This window comes from Sminthopsis crassicaudata, chromosome 1 (assembly GCF_048593235.1).
Source record: "Sminthopsis crassicaudata isolate SCR6 chromosome 1, ASM4859323v1, whole genome shotgun sequence".
NCBI classification, from domain to species: Eukaryota; Metazoa; Chordata; class Mammalia; order Dasyuromorphia; family Dasyuridae; genus Sminthopsis; species Sminthopsis crassicaudata.
This window is the reverse complement of record NC_133617.1, coordinates 272,666,694-272,690,042: the sequence shown is the minus strand read 5'-3', so window position 1 is coordinate 272,690,042 and position 23,349 is coordinate 272,666,694.

Here is a 23,349-nt window from a genome sequence, read left to right as displayed (position 1 = left end):
TAAAGTCATTTGGACATACTCTAATAATGCCAGTTGGGACATCTCATTCCCACTAGTTTTGAGTGACATGATAAATAGGAATTGGTTCCAGAGGGAAAATTGGGAAGAAAGTAACCACTCTGAGAATGCATGATCGAAGAGAAAACCAAATACAATATGATGTGAACATTGCATTTGGCCAGGAGAGATTTCAAAATGTTCAAAGGAAGATTAAATAGAAGGCTATGTGCTAAGATCTGCTGTTGCAGAGAAATTCAGCCTAGGAGGGAAGGGGAACTCTCCTGAATGAAATTTTGGACAATTAACCAGAAACAACATTGACTTTTAAAGCTTTTCCAACAGAGTCCCCCCTCACTATTGATTCAATTGTCTTGGCATTTGCTTTCCTTCATGTATTCTATGATCTACTGACATTGGTCTTTTTATTGTTCCATTAATAGACATCTATTTTCCTATTTTGTATCTGTTCATTGGGTGTTCCCCAAGTTCAGAATGCTTTCTCAACTCACATTCAACTCCTGTTTTCCTGGAAAATTTAGCTCAGAATTTATCTTTTGCAGGAGGTCTTTATTGGTGCTCCTGGTTCTAGTGTGTCACCATTAAAATTACTTCACAATTAATCCCTTTATCTCTTTACTCTCTTTATCTATTCCTTTGTATTCTTGTATCCTTCTTTCTCTCTCTCTTTTTTTCTTTCCCTGTCTTCCTTTCTATCTATCTTATAGATATTTTTATCTTACCCCAGTTGTTTTCCAATAACTTAGCAAAATTCTTGGTACAAAACAAATTGTTTATTGAATGAGAGGAACAAATAAGGAAAAATCTTAAGTGATGGACAGAAACATACAAAGAATTCATTGAGCAACTTAGGTTTTAAAATGCATTTATAAGATATACAAACAAGAGCAAGTAATAGTCTATTACTTATTATCTATTATTACAATTCTATTCACCATAGGCAATAATTGTGTTTAATCTTTTCCTCAAAATAGCTAAAAACTGAAGGAATAAAAACAATACCAATAAAAATCCTTAGCTTCATTGCTAGTGTCAGTTCATTTTGACTTTTGTCATTTAAATAATAATAGCTGAAGTGGTAAAAGTCAAAATGGAAGCAAGTAATGCATGAAAACAATGTTCTTGTTTTTGTTTTTATTCCTTAATTTTTTAAGCTACATTGGGGAAAAGATTAAGTAGAATCATTTCTTATGGTAGGTGCAATTATGGTAATGAATTACTATTCAATTCTTGTTTTCATTTTCTATCCAAAACATATTTGTCCTTAGCCTGAAAAGGGCAGGACAAAAACAGCTGCTTGGCAAATATCCTAGTTTTCAAAAACTGAGAGTGATACCTGTAAATTATATGTCTGCGAACTGGACAAAATTCTGACAACATTCTAAAACAAATTTTTAAGGAAATGACTATTGAGTAACTAAAAAAGCAAGTAATCAGCCTGATTTCATCAAGATCAGGTCATGCTATACTAAGCTGTTTTTGTTTGTTTGGTAAGATTGTTAAACTAATAGATCTATAGAAAGCATTAGATATTGCTATCCTCATTTCAGCAAAGCATTTTGCTATCCTTGTGGACATAATGGAGTTATATGAATTAGAAATTTTACTGCTAGGTAGATTTAAAATTGTTTGAATGACTATATCAACTGTACTAACAGCTAAATGTCAGTATGAGAGAGTTCTCTTTTAAAATACCACAGGGACCTGTGCTTTCTATCTCTCTGATTAATATTTTTCTCAATAGCTTGAATGAAATAAATAGTAATCTAGTCAAATTCTCAAAGGACACCAACCTCAGCACCTAACCCAGACCCCTTCCTACCTCTCCAGCCTTCTTGCACCTTACTTCCCAATAGGTAATCTCCCATTTGGTAACATTAGCTTCCTGGATATTTCACAAATAAGACATTCCTCTCAATTCCAGCTATTTTCTGATTGTTTCGATAGTATAAAATATTTGGGAATATATCTACCAAAGGAGAGTCAGGAATTATATGAGCAAAATTACAAAACACTTGCCACAAAAATAAAGTCAGATTTAAATAATTGGAAAGACATTCAGTGCTCTTGGATAGGCCAAGCTAATATAATTAAGATGACAATACTCCCTAAACTAATCTATTTATTTAGTGCTATACCAATCAGACTTCCAAGAAACGAATTCTGAGAGTGCAAGGTTGAGATCTCCCACTATTATAGTTTTGCTGTATATTTCTTCTTGCAGCTCTCTTAATTTCTCTTTAAAGAATTTAGATGCTGCATTACATGGTGCATATATGTTTAATATTGATACTGCTTCATTATTGATGCTACCCTTAAGCAGGATATAATGCCCTTCCTTATCTCTTTTAATTAGATCAATTTTTGTTTTTGCTTGATCTGAGATGAGGATGGCTACTCCTGCTTTTTTGGTTTTGCCTGAAGCATAATAGATTCTGCTCCACCCTTTTACTTGTAATTTGAATGTATCACCCTGTTTCAGGTTTGTTTCCTGTAAACAACCTATAGTAGGGTTCTGACTTTTAATCCAGTCTGCTAACTGCTTCCTCTTTATGAGGCAGTTTGCCCTACTCACATTTATGGTCAGAATGACTAATTCTATATTGCTTGCCATCCTATTAACCCCTGCTTATGCTTTTCCCCTTTCCTTCCCTCTTACTCCCCTACCCAGTATTAAACTGGTGAACACCACTTGCTTTTCACAGCCCTCCCTTTTTAGGATCCCTCCCCCACCTTAAAGTTCCTCCCCTTATTTTACCCCTTTTCCTCACAATTTCTGTATTCCCTTCCCTTTAGCTTACTCCTTCCCTTTCACTTTTCAATGAAGTGGAAGTTTTACCATAAATCGAATATGTCTATTGATACACACTATGTTCATCTCCCTCCTTTCTTTCTCTCAGATATAATAGATTACTTTTGCCTCTTCATGAGATGTAGTACCACCACTTTACACTTTTTTATGATATAATTTCCTTTCCACCTCTAGTTTCTAAGACAAATTGTACATATATTCTTTACATATTTTTTTTTGGCAGAAGTGTAGTTCTCAAGATTTCTTTTACGTTTTTAGAAATCTCTTGAGTTCGGTATTTGAAGATCAATTTTATATAGGTCTGTTTTTTTCATCAAGAATAGATGGAATTCATTTATTTCCTTAAATGTCCATCTTCTTCCCTGGAAAACGATGCTCATTCTTGCTGGGTAAGTTATTCTTGGCTGCACACCAAGTTCCTTAGCCTTTTGGAATATTATATTCCAGGCCCTTTGTTCTTTTAATGTAGACACTGCTAGATCCTGGGTTATCCTTATTGTGGCTCCTCCATATCTGAATTGATTTTTTCTAGCAGATTCCAATATTTTTTCCTTTGTCTGATGGTTCTTGAAGTTGGCCACTATATTTCTTGGCGTTTTGATTTTAGGGTCCCTTTCAGTAGGTGATCAATGAATTTTTTCAATGTCTATTTTACCCTCTGTTTCCAAAACGTCTGGGCAGTTCTCTTTGATAATTTCCTCGAAAATAGTGTTCAAGCTCTTTTTTTCCTCACATTTTTCAGGGAGTCCGATTATCCTCAAATTGTCTCTCCTGGATCTGTTTTCCAGGTCTGTTGTCTTTCTAATAAGGTACTTGACATTCTTTTCAATTGTTTCATTTCTCTGGTTTTGCTTGACTACCTCTTGGTTTCTCCTTGAGTCATTCATTTCTACTTGTTTGAGTCTAATTTTCAATGATGTATTTTCTTCACTCACTTTTTTTATATCTTTTTGTAATTGTCCAATTGTGTTTTTAAGTGAGTTTTTTTTCTTCTATGGAATTTTTTTCCATTTTATTTTTTAGAGAGCTGATTTCTTTAGCCAGCTCATTAATCCTGTTTTCCTTGGAGTTGTTTACCTTTTCCAGCTCACTAATCCTGTTTTCCTTGGAGTTGTTTATCTTTTCCAATTCACTAATCCTGTTTTCCTTGGAGTTGTTTGCCTTTTCTAATTCACTAATTTTATTTCTCAATAATTTGATCTCTTTATCCACTCTGGATAACTTCTCCAGGCTCTCTTTCCAAGCTTCCCTTTCCTTTTCCAATTTCTCTTCTAGCTCTCTTGTGAGAGCCTTTTTGATTTCCTCTATGAGGTTCTTTTGTATTGAGGAGCAGCTCATATCCCCCTTAGGGGATTCCTCTGGGGACAGTCTGTTTTTAGTCTCCTCAGTATTTGAAGTCTGATCTCTCTCCGTACAGAAGCTGTCAATGGTTAGAGCCCTTTTGAATTTTTTGTTCATTTTGTCAAGAGTGGAATCGAAGAAAACAAATTGACAAGAGAAACAATTGGTCTGTTTTTTTGGGGGATGGGGCTGGATGGTGTTAATGGGCTTCTTCTACAGACTAGGGGTAGGGCAGCAGAGAGCCACTAACAGGAAAGTGATGACTGCACTGCTTCTGCGCTCTGAGGCTCTCAGAACGGGCTGAGTCACTCCAGGTGGGGGTTGGGGGTGGCCAGTTCTGAGAGACGCTAGCTTTCTGGGGTTTTAATCTTCACCTCTGGTGTTTACACCCTTTCTGCTGCTCCTGGCTTGGTGCCAAGATGGAACATCCACACTGGGGTAAAAGCCTTTTCACAGAAACGGCAGAGAATGTACCTCTCCCCCCTCCGGTGTGAGCTGTGTGAGCTGCCTGTCTCGCTCTGGCTTGCCTGTCCTCAGTCTGCACCCAGTCTGTTCAACACTCCCCAGAGCAAATACAGACCTTCTCTGGTGAATTTCAAGGATGTCTTCTCTTGGTGATTATTTTTGGGCTTCTTTTCTGGTCAAGCATTAACTCTGAGGCTTGTCATGAAGTAAGTCGTGAGAGAAAGCGCGGAGCTCAAGCAGCTGTCTGCCTCCCTGCCGCAATCTTGGCCGAAGTCTGTCTACAGGTATTTGAAACGTTGTTTCATGAAAAAGGAATTGGGGGCAGAGGTGAAACAGTAGATAAAGCACTGGCCCTAGAGTCAGAAAGTCCAGAATTCAAATCAGGCCTCAGACAATTGACACTTAACTATCTGTGTGACCTTAAACAAGTGACTTAAACCTATTGCGTTGCCAAAAAGAAAAAAAAAAAAAAAGAATTAGACTTCTTGACTTTACAGAGCAATAGAACTAAAAGACAAGGGTGGAATTTTAGAGGTGCAAATTTGGTCTTGGTCTTAGGAAACCTTTCAATCAAGATCTATTAAAAATGCAATGGTTTCCTTCTGGAGGGAATGACTTCCATTTCACATAAAAAAGTTTTCACGTGAAGGCTTGATTATTAATTTGAGGAGATATTATAGAGGCAATTTTTGAATAGGTATAGATTAAACTAAGTGTCCTTTTGGATCGTTTCCAGAGCTGTTATCAGACATTTCCAAGAGAAGATACCTTCAATTTCTTTTTGTTGATGTTAGGTACTTTTTACATCTTTTCCAACTATCTTAAAACATATTTGTGATATACAGATCAAAACTTTAACTTAATTAGTGGTTTATTTAATATCTGTCCCAAACTATATTTTTGTCACTCTCCCCTGAGGTACCTTTTTACTGGATTAATTGGGCATACAAGTTTATTTTGCTAGTTTGAAGAGTCTTATTGAGTTCTTTATGAACTGTCTCTAGCCCTTTATCTTCATAAACAATTATTGTCACATAACCTGCAATTACTTTCACTTAATGACCAACCCATACAATCCACATTTTATGCACACTTTTAAATTTCTTATTATCTTTGGGACACATGATAAAAGCAATGTGGTCTATTCTTTTATTTATCTTTCAATATAATGTGATACATTTTTCCTTACCTACTATTTATTTATGTCCTCTGATTTCATTCCTCTTGAGAACACCAAAATTAATATAGCTCAATTGCTCCATTTGTGGTTATTGGACAAACATTTCACATTAAGGGAATCAATAGTTAAGTTACTGTTTGGAGATGGTTGAAGTACTGTAATTCTTATAAGCCAGTGCACTATTTTTATTGTTATTCCTTAAAAGGCTCATTTAATTTTATTTCAAATGAAAAACATTCTCCTAAGGCATATTAATGGTCACTAAGGACAGCTTGAGGAATTCAGAGCCTCTCCTTGGGCTTGTCCTCAGACATAGCACAAAATTTAAGAATTCAAACAAGGGTTTACTTTGGCACTGATTATAATCTTATAAGGCAGCAGAATTAATGTTGTGGCAAAACATTTACACACTTGTGATCTCTTTCCCTCCCAACTGTATGCTAGCATTTCCCTTCTATCCTTTCCTAAACATATCCTTTTGTCAGTTCCTCTCATTCCATATTCAAGGATGAGAATGTACTTTTAAAAAATCCTCCTACAAGCTTGTACATTTAGCTAACAAAGAAAACGATCAGATTTCAGTGTCTAAAATAGGCCTTAAAAAGCTCTCCTTTCAGCATTTCTAAAATGAAGTTATTTTGGAAAAGCAGAATAGAACATGCAGCCAACATATGAAAACAGCTATTTTGCAGAATGAGTAAGCACTTGGACCTCTTTATAAAGTTTTTTTCCTTTCTTTCTTTCTTTTTTTTTTTTTAATATGCTTAACATATAACAACAACACATAATTTCAGAGGTACCTTAGGAGTTATCTAGATAGCCTCACCCATACTGGGACATGAAGGCAGTCCATAATGCATATACTCAGTGGTCAACTAGCATCTGTTCAAAGATTTTCAGGAAAAAGAAACTATCTCCTGTAGCAATTCATTTCTCTTTTGGACAAGTCTAATAGGCAAGGGATTTTTTCTTTACCTTGAAGTACAATCTGCCTCTCTGAAAGTTCCACATATTGTTCCCAGTGCTGTCCTTTGAAGCCAAATCAAAAACTGTCTTCATCAAGATAGCCCTTTGCAGCAATCAGTCAATCAACCAGTCAATCAACATTAATGAAGTGTTTAAAATATTCCAGACACTGTATTGCTCTCTGGACATAACAGTTCCTGCCTTCCAGGAGCTTTCAGTCTAATAGAACTAGTTTATAAAACCAGTTCCTTCAGAATGTATGTATATCTGTATCTGTGTCCTTACACATGTATGTATGTGCATGCATATGTGTGTGTGTATATGTATGTCTTGGACAGACACTAAAGATGTAAAATGATTTGGTTCCAGAGTCATAAAGCAAAGAGTAGACAAAATTGCTATTAGGAAATTGAATAAAGAATTCTATAATGCTTTTAACTTTTATGTGTTTTCTTTCCTCATCTTACCTCCTGGATTCCTTCAAGATTTAGCTCAAATCCTACCTTTTGCAGTGTGCCTTTCTTGGGACCCTGGCTTCTGGTGTGATCTCTTTGAAATTACTTCCCATTTACTCTATTCCTGTTTCTATGTATATCTATACTTATATTTGTCTATGTGGTTATTTCTTAAGTTCCTATTATGTTATAAAGTCAAAATGGAAAAGGAATTTCCTATAACTATGAAAGTTGTCTAGATTTTACTGTTTGCAAATGAGATAATTTGTATTAAAATTTGAAACATTGCAGCAATTCCTAAATTAGATATGTAGACACTCAAAAGAGTTCATCCTGTTTACTTACCAATTAGATAAAGAATGTCTAATGTCTGGACTATGATATGCAACAGGTTGTGGATAGCTAATAGAACTGGAAGACAGTGTGTGTGTGTGTGTGTGTGTGTGTGTGTGTGTGTGTGTGTGGTATACAATCTTTCTGTGGTTTGATAGGTGGTTTTTCAGAACTATTCTGTTTAAAAAAATTCATCATTTTATGGTCAATCTTAAAATAAATCCCATGGAACTTTGTTAAATTGGCCCTTTCCTGGCGATCACTTTCTGATACCAGGCCATAATGAAGCCCTTTGCAATATTACAAACTTAAATTGTGTCCTGGACAAGAGGGACAAATTGAGCAGATTTAAGGGGACAATATGGACAAAGATAAGAATCTGAGTAGTATATTAGGCTGGAATATAAATTGTGTGAAAAGTAAAGAGTATGAGGCATGTAATACTATGTGATAAAGTTAAAAAGAGAGACTGAAGATAATTTATGGAAGAAATTGAATTCAGGCAAAGGGTTTTATACTTCTTCCTCTGTTTAAAATGTCCAAAAGACTAATTTACTTTGTAATTAACTAAGATTTTCTTTAAACTTTTGGGTGCAGAAGTTTTCATTCCCTTAATGAACCCATAACTCATCTTAAGGTTAGTTAAGATCAAGTTCACTTTAAAAAAGTAAAATTTTAAACCACTTAATAGCTGCTATTTATCTATATATTTATAAAGATTGTTTCTGTGCCAACAAAGAACTCATAGAAAAATGGCCTATTTCTTCCTTATTATCTTTGTTCAACACCATTCCTAGTAAAAAGACATTTTTTCTGTACTCATTAGGACTTAACATCCTAATCATATCCTAATCCAAAGTTTTGTCCTAATTATCTTTTTTTACTACACCAAATCCTGGACATATTCAAAAGAATAAAATTTTCTATCAATGGTGAGGCACTTGAAACATTCTTACCAATATATACTATTGTACTAACTTCACTAGTCCAGAATTTTATAATCTCTGCAAGCAAATGGGTAATTATTTGAAAGAGGCTGGTTTAACTATCTACATTAGAATATAAAATGGATGAAAAGTGTGCTTGTTGAGATTGTGACAAACAGTTGAATGGATAATCTAATTAATTAACTTCTATGGGAGTGTATGCACTTTTGTCTGTGTTGAGTGGGTGAGCATTTGAATGAGAATGGACATACACATCTTTAAAAAATGCTGTACATAGACAATGTACTTGGGCCAGAGTTGACTGGAGATAAGGTATTGATTTGCAGAGCATTAGGAATTTGAACCCTTAGCAGCATCATATTTATTGACAAGACACATATAATTTGAGTATCATTGGTATCATAAGAAAGTTAAATTAGCACAGCAAGACCTCTAACATAGTTGGTACATCCTTTATGGAGAGTAATTAAGGGAAAACTACACTGGAGAAGGTATGAAGGGAAGTTATAATAGTGATATGCACTACATTGAAAAAATAAAAAGCTCCTTCAAACTATTAAATTAATGATGATAACAATTATATAAATTAAAATGACACCATCCCTCTTGATTAGTAAAAACACTCATTCCTGAAGTAGCTGTCATATTTCCTTATATATAGTATTGATTCATTGATTGAAATATTCTATGTATTTTATTTTATTATTTTAATTTTTTCCAATTGCATTTAAAAAGAATTTTGACATTCATTTAAAAAAAATTGAATTCCAAATTCTCTCTCTCCTATTCTGTCCCCTTTCATTGAGAAGGCAAGCAATTGAATTTAGGTGATACATATGTGATCATGCAAAAAATTCCAGAATTATTCATGTTGTGAAAGAAAACAGATAAAAAAAAAAAACAAAAATAAGAAAAAATAAAGTTTTTAGAAATCCATTATGCTTTGATCTGAATTCAGACTCCATCAGATTTTCATCTGGAGATAGATAGCATCCCACTCACATTCACAGTTCTGGTTATGAACTGTTTATTTCCCTCCATTCTATTCCCCCCCCCCCCACTCCTTTATCCTTCTGTTTCTTTCCTTTTAAGATTCCTTCCTCAAAAGTCTTTTGCTTTTGACTATCATTTTCTCCAATCTGCCCTCCCTTCTGTCAGACCATTACTACCCTTTATCTTATCTTTTGGTCCCCTAATTCCCAGTTAGATAAAATAAATTTCAATTACTACTCATCCCCTTCTATTTTCCCATCCTCAATAAAAGCTTTTTTGTGTTCTTTTTATGCTATATAATTTACTTGCATTCTATCTCTCCTTTCTCCCTTCTCCTAGTGTATCCCTTTATATTATCCCATCATAGTCAACTTTACCCATGTCTCCTATCTCTATATACTCCTTCTAACTACCCTAATAAAGATAAAGCTCTTAGGAGATATAGGTATCATCTTCCTATATAAGAATATAAACAGTTTGACCTTATTGTACTCATTACAATTTCTCTTTCCTATTTACCTTTTTATGTTTTTTTTGAATCTTGTATTTGAAAGTATTGTTTAAATTCACCCCCAGCAGGAATGCTTGAAATTCTTTTTTTTTTTCTCCTTAAAGAAGTATACTGGGGCACATAGGTGGCACAGTGGACAGAATACCAGCCCAGAAATCAGGAGGACCTGAGTTCAAATTTGACCTTAGACACTTAATACTTCTTAGTTGTGTGATCCTGGGCAAGTCACTTAGCCCCAATTGCCTCAGCAAAAAAACAAACAAACAAACAAAAAAAAAACAAAAAAAAAAACCAAAACATTATATATATATATATATATATATAAAATTTTTTTTAGATAGATGATTCTTATTTTAATCCTAGCTTTTGCTCTTTAGAATCCCATATTCCAAGCCATCTGACTATTTAATGTAAAAAGCTGGTAGATCTTGTTTTGTCTTAATATCCATAATATTTGACTTGTTTCTTTGTCTGCTTGCAATATTTTCTCTTTGATCCAGGAGCTCTGAAATTTGGCTATAATATTCTGGGCTATAATATAATTTTTTTTTTTTTTTTTTTTTTTGAGAGGAGAAATCTTTTTCAGTGAGTGATCATGGATTCTTTCCATTTCTATTTTCTCCTCTGGTTATTGGATGTCAGGGCTGTTTTCCTTGATAATTTCTTAAAATATTATTTCTAGATTCTTTTTTTGATCATGGCTTTCATGTTATCCAATAATTCTTAAATTATTTTTCCTCAATGTATTTACCATGTCAGTTGTTTTTCAAATAAGATATTTAAAATTCCTTCTATTTTTTCATTATTTAAAATTTGTCTTACTTTTTCTTCTTCTTTCCATTTGCCTCATTCTGTTTTTTAAATTATTATTTTCTTCAGTGAATTTTTGTACATCTTTTTCCATTTGTCCAATTCTGTTTTTTAAAGTATTATTTATTATGCATTTTAAAAAAAAGCAACTTGTTGACTCCTTTTCATGATTTACTTGAGTTAATGTCATTTATTTTCCCATTTTCCCCATATTTCTCTTATTTGATTTTAAAAAAGTTTTTTGAGCTCTTCCAGTAATATTTTTGAGGGCCCAAGACTAATTCGCATTTTATTATGAGGGTTGGCATCTAGGTGTTTGACACTGTTGTTTTCTTTTGAGTTTGTGTTTTGATATTCCCTGTAACCTTTCTATGATTGAGTTCTTTTTTTGTTTTTTGCTCATTTTCCCAGTCTATTTCTTAACTTTTAACTTTATAAGCAAGTATTTTCCCACTTTGGATGGATGTTTTATGCCAAATACTTTTTACTCTATCACGTAAGCAAGCTGTCTAACATTTAATGGTTATCATTCCTGTGTGAGCTCATGAGTAATAGTATTAGAAATAACCTCAACTCACAGAATTAGGAGTTCAACATGCTAGTATTTGCAGAAGTTGAGAAAGTAGCTACAGAGTGGATGGAACAGAGGTGTAGTATATGTCACCTGAGAGAAAAACAAGGAAAATCGAAAAGAAATCATTAAGCTCAAATTGTGAGAGCAGAAAGAAGAGGAATTATATCCTGTCATTTATTTAAGAATATTCTTAATAGGCTACTGGATTTTAATATATGGTTATATTATACATATTTTAAATATTTAAAGATTTATTATTTCATTGATGTAGGTACACTTTCCACAGATAAGACCATAGCCCCTTTATTTTGTAGAGGGGCTGATGAGTTTCTGTGCCTTTGTGCATTGCTTCCTCCCATAAAAAGTAACCCACACATATCACAACACAACAAAAAAAAATTACCTGGTGGCTAATTTTCTGGTAATACTCCAAACTTAGCTTGGCTAGTTGATTCTCAGACTACAGTTATTTACTACCTGAATTGATCCATGTGCAAAGTTATTCCAACTTGGTAGAGGTAGAACTTGACTTCTGTTGGTATAATCTCTGAGAATGAGGGTCGCTGATACAGTAGAAATTGCCTAAAGTAGAAAAATGTTTGTTTAATGATTAAATCAGTGGTTATTGATAGCTTAGTTTCCAAAGAAAAAGAAAAATGCATTTGTTTGTTATACCATGTGAAATTTAAGTTATTAGAATAAAAAGGAGGATGTTTTTGAATAAACCAATTCTACAGTCCTCTTCCAGGTCTTCTTTTATTATTGGCATTTATCAATGTCAGTCAAGGCCTTTTCTCTCAAAGTTTTATTTTTTTTATTTTTTTTTTTTTAGAATGGGAGACATAGTTAATTTCTTAAATATGTTACAGAGAATTTTTAAAAATTACATTAATAACATTTCAGTCATATTTTAAATAACAATCCTAAGCCTGATGTATAGCAAAGAAAAAAGCATGCCATACTCATTCCTCAGTATATTATGTGAGAAAACTAACTACTATTCTTCTTGAGGACACCACTCATTAGCATTTGAGCTGGTTATTCAAGTGAATAGATTAACAAACATGAACTAAAGGGTAATGCTTATCAGCTGTCCAGCTTAACACTAAATAATCTAGCAGAAGATGGCTCTTAAAAATAAACTGGTCATCAATCAGCCAGCTGCCATTTTACACTGAGGATTATATATATGGAAACATTACACACTTTAAGGAAGGCCACCAGAGGTCACTCCAACAAACAGAGGAGAGAGATTAAAGAACATAACATAGCAGAGCTAGGCACTCAGTCATCTTAATAGCACACTAATTCCAAAAAGTTTCACCATTTACAGCCATGATGCTTAATTACTCTCATTTATCTCTCTAATAAATGATGTCACTGGATTAGAACTGTAGCAGGTATACTATTGGCAAGTCAATCTGTGAATGTACTTTGTACCCTTATGGTGTTGCACTTGGGGGTTAATATGACTCAATCTCCCTAAAGCAGAAACAACGTTTTAGAAATTGCACATTACAGCTAATTGCATAGTTCTGCCATAATATGCCAGGTAATGTTTTTTGACTGATTATTTTCAAAATAGAACTACTCAAATTGACTAGCATTTTGGAACTCTACATATTCATCTATGAAGAAGAGACAGTTGCCTAAGAGGAATCTAGGAGGTACTAGAAAATCAGATGTGGTTTTAGCTCAATGCTGAAATTCTAATACAAATAGGGAAAAAATCAAAATAAAGGATATTTTTCTGTCATAATATGAAAACTCTCTTCACCAAGAATGATTACAACTCACCTATAGCTTGTAGATTTAGAGAATTGCCTGGGGAAAGTGACAGTCCATGGTTATACAGCTATTATTTGTCTAGAGTGGGACAAGAACTCAGGTTTTCCTAATGCTGACGCCATTGGGATAGGCTTCTTTTGTTCATTCAGTTAGTTGCTCAATAAATGTTTATTGAGGATATAGTATGTTCCAGTTTTATGCTAAGCATGAAGGATACACAAAAGAAAAAGAAGGATCTCATAATCTAATGAGAAGAACAAGAGACAAACTGATGTGGATAAGAATACTATATGTAGAAGGAATTAAAGATAATCAAGAGAGGGAAAACACTAGAATTAAGAAAGATAGGCAAAGGCTTTCTTTAAGGGAGGTATTTTAATAGGGATTTGAGAAATCCAGGAAATCCAGGAGGGGAAACTGAGGAGGGAGAACATTTCAGGCATGGGGAACAGCCCATGAAAATGTCCAGATAGGGAGATGGAAAATCTTTGAAGAACAGTGTTTGGTGTTACTGAAACTTAGGTTTGGAACGTGGGTTTGGGAGAAGGAAGTGTAAGATATAAGAATATTAAAAAAATATAAGAATATTTAAAAGGTGTGTGTGGAACAGGTTATAAAAGACTTAGAAAAGATAATTTTTTTTGATCCTAGAGATGATAGGGAGTCATTGAATTTTATTGTATAGAAGGATAATATATTCAGATTTGAACTCTAGGAAAATAATTTTGGCAACTGAGTAGAGAGGTTGAACTAGAATTGAGGAAGATTAAACAGAAAGACCAAAAAAAAAGGCTATTTCAATAATTTTGATATGAGATGATGAAGACCTGCATTAGAATGGTGATGAAGACACAAAGAGACAAAGACTGTAGATATAAAAGAATTCTATCAAGGTAAAATTTAAAGACCTTGACAACAGATTGGATTTGAGGGCTGAGAGAGTTCAAAGAGCAAAAGATGATATCCAGGTTTCAAACTTGGATAACTAAGAGAATAGTGGCACTGTTGAGAATTGGGAAGTGAGGAGGGCAAGGTTTGGGAGAAAGATAATGAATTCAGTTTTAAATATATTGAGTTTAACATATTTAGGGAACATCCAATTTAAGATATTTTATAGAGTCAGAATTTGAGACTGGAAGTCAGCAGAAAGATTAGGTCTGAAAAAGTAGATTTGAGAATAATCAACATAGAAATAATTGGTCTACAAGAGCTCACCAAGTAAAATAATATAGATGAAGAGAATTATAGAATCTCTTGAGGGACAATGGCTAGTATTAATGACCTGGATAGAAATCCAATAAAGAAGACTAAAAAGGAAGGAATAGATGGGAGGAGAACCAGGAGAATGTCTTGTGCCAAAAACCTAGAAAGAAGATGGTATTAAGAAAAGAATTACTGACATTGTCAAAGGCTTCAGAGAAGTTAAGAAGAACTGAGAAAGACCATCATATTCGACAATTAACAAATTGCTAGTAACTTTAGGCAAAAAAGTTTTTATTGAATGATGAAATTAGAAGCCAAATTGTAAAGAGGTAAGAGGAGAATGAAAAAAAAAAAAAGAATAGAAATATAGTGTCAGAATGGACTCTAATGATCATATAGTTACAGCCTAGTATATTCACATAGTTTCAAATTATGCTAGAGTAGATGGCATAGTTAAAAACATCCCAGAATGGGAAAGAGTAAAAACTGACTTTTTTCACTGTTAGTATAAAGTGTAACTCCAGTGTAATGTTCTTTGGTTTTCTAGAGGTCTTTGGGGCATCTTTCTTTTCAGTTCAGTAATCACTATGAGAATAGCCAGGTGTTAAAGTCCAAATCCTTTATTGTCTCCCTCGCTTGGTGTTCAGTTAGCTTTCTGGTGGCCTTTGAGGGAACTTGGTTTCAGTGGAGAAAATGCAGGAGGCCAGGCCAGCCACCAGGAGCCTGACGGAAGATGGAAATGAATCTCTCCCTCCTTAACCCTGGCTTATATCACTAGGAAACCATTATTTGTTGTAAGATTAAATCAATCATACTGAGTTTAGAGAACTATTAACCACTATACTAAACTAGATAAACATTGTCTTACCATCTTGTAAGAATCCTTGTTTCAGAGTTCTGGTCCATAACACTCCACCTGTCAATAAATTTTTTTTTTCTTAGTAAACATATAATAAACTCACATTCCTTTGGATTGTTGGGGTTCACAAATCATTTTTCTCACAACAACTGTGTGATGTAGGTAATACAAGTAATAATATTTTACAGATGAGAAAAGTGGAACTTAGGTAACGCTGTCCCTCACAAAACTAGTGAGCCTCATAGCCATAATTCAAATGCAATATTTGAGATCAAATATAGAACTCTTTCAATGAATCTAATACTAATCTATATAGATTTACAATCTGAATCCAGATTCCTTTCTAGGCAGATTCTGTATTTTCCTCCTTCCTCTTCTCTATAATCTAGCCAAAACAGTCTATGTTCTGTTTTCCATGCACAACAGTCCATTTCCTTCCTCTATATCTTTGATTGACTTGTCCTTGAATCTATCCTTTACCCACATTCCCCCAAAACTTTTCTCCCTTCATCTCTGTTCTTTGTAATCACTGGTTCTCTTTAATCACAAATGCTTTGGAGAAGGATTTCCAGATTGATTTCCTTATTTTTTAATACCTCAACCACCCCCAAATTAATTTATTAATGTTGTGAGCAGTGGGGCAACTGGCATATCATCAGAGTGTACCAGTATGCTCCACTGATGCAAATTCCCCACATGGGAGAGTCTGGGGAACATGCTTCTGGCAGAGTTCTGATAAATGTATTGGAAGTACCCTGGAGAGACTTGAGCATACATAAATATTTGGTAACTGGTTCTTCTCCGCTAAACACATTGTTAGGAGAAGCCTTTTCATATGACTGTGAAGACAGAATTGTAGGTATCTTTGAAAAGGCCTTATTTAGTAATTAACTTGTTCTCTTGGCTGATCTACTTGTGCTTGGACTCTTCCTCAGAAACAATGTTTTGACAGATAATATTGTTAAAGGATAAGCTGTTAACTATATGATCCTTAGGGTTTATTTCAATATTATATTTCTATCCTTAGATCCATGGGCAAAAATGGACCTGTGTTTTTGTTCTTTTCCATTTTAGGTCAAGGATTTGAAGAACAAAAATCCATGTGTTTTGGCAATACAGCACTTCAGTGTTTAGGTTTTGCAACCAACTCAACATTTAGGACCCTTAATATCAAGGAATGACTTTTTGGTAGTCACTTCTGGAATCCAGATAGAAATATCAGGATCATCCCATTATTAAGTTGAATTTAGACAAGAACTTTGGGCAATGATTTTATATTGAAAGGGGCCTAAATATGAATTCACTCTCCTGAAGGATTAAGGAGGGATGATTAGGGGAAAAGAGAAAGTATTTGAGGAAATATTTGTACTTTTATTCTTGTTACATCTTTGAAGTAAATAAATATGCCTTTGAAAAATCATTATTGTTGTTCTTGTTCTTGTGCCATGTGCACAATTATGACACAATTTGGTCTTTTCTTGGCAAAGATATTAGAATTTCCTTTTCTAGTTCATTTTACAGAGGAGGAAAACAAAGTTAAATAAATTGCCCAATGTCATGTGACTAGTAAGTAACTGAGACTGAAGAAGGGACGCTGGAATTCTAAAAATCCTTGAAGGAGAAAATCTTCAACTCTGCCTCAGTGAGGGACCCTATCAGGGGAAACAAGACAGTTTCATTCTGTTATCTAGGTAGGGTTGGTTCTAGTCCTTAGCAAAAGAATTCCAACTCTATTCAATTCTATTTAAATTCCAGCTCAAGTTGAAACCCAACTTAAGCTGAAATCCAGCTTGCAGATGAGCCAACTTGAGCTGTTCCAACCACCACTAAGTCCCAATATAATAGCTTCCTTCAACGAAGGTCTTTTGAAGATGGACCTTGATAGCTCCCCTTGCTGTCAGGACCTTCTGTCCACTGAGAGCTACATTCTCAGTGCAAAATTCCATTTTCCAAGAGATCTGCCACTATAGAAGTCAGTCTCTTGGTAAACTGATTTCTATCCAACAATAAACTTTCATTTTGCAACTAATAATTTGGGAATGAGTGAATTCTTTCACTCCTAAAACCTGCAGCTTATTTAAAGGGGATTCGAAACAACTCTCTTATAGCCACTAATGTAGACCATTCAAACAGCATCAAGACCAGATTTGAACTCTGGAACAGAAAAAGAGTTTTCCTGACACTTGACCTAGCAGTTTGCTATACCAAGCTGGTTAATTGGAACAGTGGCATTAGACCTTGACACTTAACTTTGGAAGAGGAGAATATATCTAGTAGGTGTTGAAACAGTAGCAGCAGATAAAAAATGATCTGGGATAACCTGACTCTGGGATAGGTGGCCAAAGCCTACTTTCAACTAAATATAACTAAATTATCTTCATTTATCTGTGAATATGTCATATCTCCCTCCCCTAGACCATAAATTCCTTGAAGACAAACACTATCTTACTTTTGTATTTATATCCCCTCTGCCTAGAATATGTATATATATATATATATATATATATATATATATATATATATATATATATATATATATATATATATATATATATATATAATACTTGAAACTTATAATAGGTACACACTAAGTGCTTGTTTATTGAGTGTTTCATTGGTTCCAGCAGAGAATGGGTCTGCTTTCCAGGATGCAGAGACGCAAAGATCAGAGGTTCTTAAACTGGCTCTGTAGTTTTGTTTTTTAATTCTAATAGCTATTTCAATATAATTGATTCCTGTAGTAATTTATTTTATTTTATTCACTATAAACCTACTGAGAAGGTTTCAGTGGACTTTAACAGACTGTCAAAGGGGTACATGATACAAATAAAGTTCAGAACTCCTGCATTAGAGGAAGCACTAAGTTAAGTACTGGTTTAGAACAATAGGTGTAAAAGTTGAGTTTGACTTAAGGGCAGGATCAGTGTTAACATTAACCTGTTTATTCCAATAGACTTGTGATGGAAAATGCCATCCTAGAGAGAGAACTATGAACATCATATGTAGATCAAAGTATAGTATTTTAATCTTTTTTAGTTATTTGCTTGTTTTTTCCTTGCATTTTCTCCACATTTGATCTGATTTTTCTTGCACAGCATGATGAATAAGGAAATAATGTTTAGAAGAACTACATGTTTAACCTATATCAGATTGTTTGCTATCTTGGAGAGGAAGGAGGAAGGAAGAGAAGGAGAAAAATTTGGAACACACAGTTTTGCAAAGGTGAATGCTGAGAACTATCTTTGCATCTATTTAGAAAAAAAAATGCTGTTTAAAAAGAAAAAGAAAAAAAGGGGGGAAACAAAACATTAACCTGCTCAAGCAATCTACCCTGAATAAAGAGAAATGATCATTAAAAAATTAGAATTTCCTGATAGCTAGCAAGCACAAGTCTAGGTAAAGGGAGACTCCTGCAAAGTCAGGGAACTATAGTTTTCAAGTTTAGGGAGAGATTTAGGTATCAGGTAGGAAAGTTTCTTTTTCAACTAAGTTCTCCAAATGTAGCTGAACTAAAGAATAGCAAGAGAGCTGTAGGCTATACCAATTAAGCTAATTTTAAGAATAAATTGTAGAATTAATTATTGTCTGATCCTTCAATTTTATTGGTTTTTCACAAGGCAAGAAAATGCCTTTTACTAATGCTGATTATTCAATAGTTCTGCAAGTTGTAAGCTTAAAGAGTTAAAGTACCAAAATATTGAGTGACTTACACATCCTTGCTTACAAAGTCAGTATGTATCAGAGGTGGGATATAAACCAAGTTCTGAACTCTGAAACTGTCACTATATAAATGATATAGTGTTGTCTCTTGGATTTTACTTAGTGTATGATAACAATTCTATACTCTGCACATTTATATACTTCTTTGAGTTTGTAATTTTTTCTTAGATATGTAGTAAAGTTATTTAAAAAATTTCAACCTTATTATATATGAATTTATGGGCTTGTCCACAGTTTGTCCTCAAGAAATTGGAGGATTTCATTGTTCCTAGTAGCCATCCATAGCAAAAACTACTTAAAGTAGCTGATATCCCAACCTTTTTTAGATTCTCCCTACCTTTAGGATGCTTAATCAGATTAAGAACACATTCTAGGTAATATTCTCTAATCAGAAGACTAAATGTGTTTGTCATTTCAGTTACTAAAGAAAATCCACATGTTTACTTAATCATGTGTATTGGCTTGAAGTGGCCTGTTAATTTTTGTTAAGTTCATTCATTAAATGCTTTGGATGAGTTCCCATGATGCTCATTTGCACAAATAGAAAATTTCCTCAGGTGGTGAGATTGGGACTTGAAAACAAATAACCAATCCCACATACTTGCAATCTGATACAAGCGGCTGAAAGCATCATATACTCACAGTGTCTAAGCTTAAAATGAAGTTTTCTTGAACAAAGACAAAATAGTAAAATATGAAGAGAGTGTAAAATAATAACCCCTTAGCTAATAGAAAGAATAATGGACTGGGAGTCAAAGGACCTGGGTTCAAAGGCAGCCTTTGCTAACTTACTACCTCTTGTGACACTGTGCAGTAACCTTTCTTAGTCTATTTCTTTGTGTAGGCTACTCGGGGTTTCTAAAGCCTTTATCCCTTTTCGCCTGAGAACTTAAACCCAGGTTTATAGTTATATAAAATAGCTATACAAATCAAATATTTGCTGATAATAGATCATAATTTTGCACCATCCACATTTAGTTAAAAGAGACATATATCATGACCCAGAGCTTAAGAAGCTTTGGGCTAAATGATCTCCAAGGTCATGTCTAGATCTAAATCAATGATCATTTGATTCACTGGATTAGAATAAATAGATTTATGATTCTCATTTTGTAGGCATTCAATGGGCAATACAGGATGCTTGTCACAGCTATTGCTAATGGAAAACCGGAAGGCTTTTTGTTTTCAGAGTTAGCTTTCTAAAGATTTTGGCCCACTCTGTTTACTATGACAAACTCTATTATAGACTAACTTGTTAGACAAATATGTACATCTTTTCCTACCTTTTGGTCAGAACCTTAAAATATTCTGCACATAGCAGTGTAATCTCTCATGACAATTTGTCTGTTTTCACCTATAAACCATGTCACATTCAGGATTGTACAGCAGGGCAATATATGATTTCTGAGACAACTTCAATATAATCAAAAGTACTGTATTGCTGGGGAAAATCATTTTTCAGAAGTTCATCCATCACTATTCAGAATAAACTTCTGAAGTTTCTGTGGCAAGTCTCTAAGTGGAAAATTGGCTGTGACTAAGAAAAAGAAAGAGGTGTATATGTGAATTAGAAAAAGTGATAGAGACAATTACTCAGAACAAAAAGGAAACACACGATTCTAAAAGTCTAATTTTTAGAACTGCTGAAGCTTTGTAACAGCTATTCACTTCTAATCATCCTCAAATAATAAATTAATAGAACAGTCAATCCTATTAGAATAATTTGCTACTCATCAAGAATAATAAATGAATAGAAATAGGTTGTTATTCACATTTTTCTAAAGATAGCAAAGGAGAAGAGTAAGGAAGAGAACTATCATTCTTGTTCCACTCTGCCCATATAGTATGCTCATATCTATATTATGAAAATGAAATTTGGAAAATAGTGGAAAGATGAAATCAAACATGGTGCAATGGGTTCTTCTGGCTTGGTCATATGCCAAACCTGCAAAAGTCCCTCTTGACTTTTCTACTTCTTTGAAGAAACATCTTCCTATTTTAGCAAAGCTTTACCTTGGACATAGACCTATTCATATACAACCTTTAGTTTATGTATGTGTATTAACAGAAGTCTCATAAGTCACTTTGAGACCTGAATGAAGTTGTCAGCACCTGAATATTTAAGGTCTGCAATCATCAAAAGTGAGACAAAGGTGATGCTAACCTCCATAGAAATGCTGGCTCAATAATGATAGACAGCATGGTTAATTTTCCTTTCTTTTCATTTTCAAATTCCTTTTTGTGAAAAAAAATATTCTCTTTCTCTACATAGAAAAGTAAAGGGAAAAAGAAATTAAAAATTACTAAGAAAAACTTGGTGTTGAAATTGAAATAAGGGAGCATTCAAAGGATATGTGGGGTGATAATATTGTATGGTATAAATGCCTCGATATCTTGGCTGTAAAATGAAGCAGGCAGTCAATAAATATTTATTAAAACACTGCTCTGAACACCTATTTGCTCTTAAAAACAAAACAAAACAAAAAATATGGATTGGAAAATCAGCAAGAAACATAAACATATCCATCCACAAAAGAGGTACAGAAAAGAATATTAGCTATAAAGCTGTCAATCTATTTCATAGTTTGTTTTATGAGGAAAAACAAGGTTATAAATATTTATTAAGAAGTTACTACTGTGCTTAAACATAGAGTATATACATAGTAGCAAAAAGAAAGACAGTCTGTTTTTAAGTAGTTTACATTTTAATTAGGGAAAACAAAATAATAAAGAAGGCTGAAATATGGGCAATATGGAAGAAAAGGTCAGGAGCATGCTGTCAAAATCCCCCAAATCATCAAAGGTAGGAGGGGAATGAGTATGGCCAATCTAGGATCCTCCCAAAAATGGAGGCTATGGAAGAAGTTCACCAATGAGAAAAAGGGTCCAGTGTGGTGAAGAAATGTTTTGGAATATGTGTATTTATGTGCATGTGTATATATATATATATATATATATATATATATATATATATATACACTTTATATTATTTACATATCATGTATATAATACATTAATATATTATATCTATAATACATTATCTAGCACACATAATATACATAATATGTATATGTAATATATGTATTATCTACACCATACACTATATACACAATACATAAATATTATATATATATAATATATAGAATATACATAATACATTATATAATGCATATATATATATTAGCCAATATAATATTCACACAGCATACATATGTACACATGGATGTGTATATATACATATATTTATTTATGCATACATGCAAATGTTAAGTAAATATATATTTAATATTACATAATTAATAAATGAAGCTATTATAATTACATATTATCAAATATAATATATATTAAGTGTAATGAGGTAAAATCAACCTTCTTCTAAAGTCTTCTAAACTTCCCTTTGTGATTTTTTGTGTATTTAAAAAAAAAACTTTTTTTCTTTTTTTTCTACCACTCATTACCTCTTATCTCTTTTACCAAATAAAAGTTCTCTTTTTGTAACAAAATAAATGTAGTCAGGCAAAATGGATCTCTAGTATCATCTCTCTATTAAGAGGTGAGAGATGATTTATTATCAGTTTTCTAGAGCTATGACTGACTATTGTCTTGTTGAGAGTGCTTATGCCTTTGAAAATTTTTTCCTTTAAAATATTGAGATTTTCAGCAGGATGATTTCAAAGGGGCCTGAAGAGATTTACATGAATTGATGCTAAGTGAAGTGAGTAGACAAAATAAATGTAGTCAGGCAAAATGGATCTCTAGTATCATCTCTCTATTAAGAGGTGAGAGATGATTTATTATCAGTTTTCTAGAGCTATGACTGACTATTGTCTTGTTGAGAGTGCTTATGCCTTTGAAAATTTTTTCCTTTAAAATATTGAGATTTTCAGCAGGATGATTTCAAAGAGGCCTGAAGAGATTTACATGAATTGATGCTAAGTGAAGTGAGTAGAACTAGGATAACATTGTATATGGCAATAGCAAGATTATATGATGATCAATTCTGATGGACATAGCTTTTTTCAACAATTAGATAATTTTTCTTTATTCAGTTTTGATGAAGAAAGCCATGTACACCCAGAGAGAGGATTGTGCAAACTGAGGTTGGATCACAACATTGTATTTTCACTCTTTTTGTTGTTTGTTTGCATTTTGTTTTCTTTCTCACTTTTTTCCTTTTTGATCTTTTTATTGTGTGACATGATAATTGTGGAAATATGTATAGAACAATTGCACATGTTTAATAAATATTGGATTACTTGCCATCTGGGGGAGAGATTGGGGGAAGAGGGAGAAATTGGGGACACAAGATTTTGCAAGGGTGAATGTTGAAAATTATCTATACATATGTTTCCAAAATAAACAGCTTTAATAAAA